Below are 669 nucleotides of genomic sequence, written 5' to 3' on the forward strand. Positions count from 1 at the left end.
CTGAAGCTGGTTGGGGTGTTACTATTCAGACATGTCTGGCTACACATATACTTTCATTTGTTTATTTACTTAATAATCATTATTATATATTATGTGCTAGAAAATATACTGGGCAGCAGTTATAGAGTGGAGCTTGAGACACAATCCCTCCATTCAAAGATCTCACACCTCAATGGAAGAGATGAACTTGCTAAGAAAAATAGTAATATTGAGTTAAATACAATGTACTACATTTGCACAGAGGAAAAGGTAAAAAATGCATTTGTGGGATTCAGGAAGATTTCACAGAAGATGTGGCACTATTCAGAGACTTGAGGAAGAATATTAAGAATATTAAGAATGAGCTCTCCTTGCAGAGGCAGTAACACTTGCACAAGCGAAGAAGCATTAAAATGCATGGCATACTCAGTGAACCACAGGTAGTTCAAGATGATTGTAGGGGAGTGGCAAAAAATAACTAGGCAAAGCATCAGATCATGAAAGGCCTTTATTCCAAGAAAGATGAATTTTTATCTTATAAGCAATGTGGAAATATTGAATGGTAGAGTATTAGAAAATAATTTCAGTAGTGGTATAAAGTGCTAAGTAATAAAAAGACAATTTTGAAGGCATCAAATTAACACAAGAGGGAAACAATGAATTCCAAACTGAGGTAGTATCGATGATAGG

Source organism: Pan paniscus, chromosome 10 (assembly GCF_029289425.2).
Source record: "Pan paniscus chromosome 10, NHGRI_mPanPan1-v2.0_pri, whole genome shotgun sequence".
Lineage (NCBI taxonomy): Eukaryota > Metazoa > Chordata > Mammalia > Primates > Hominidae > Pan > Pan paniscus.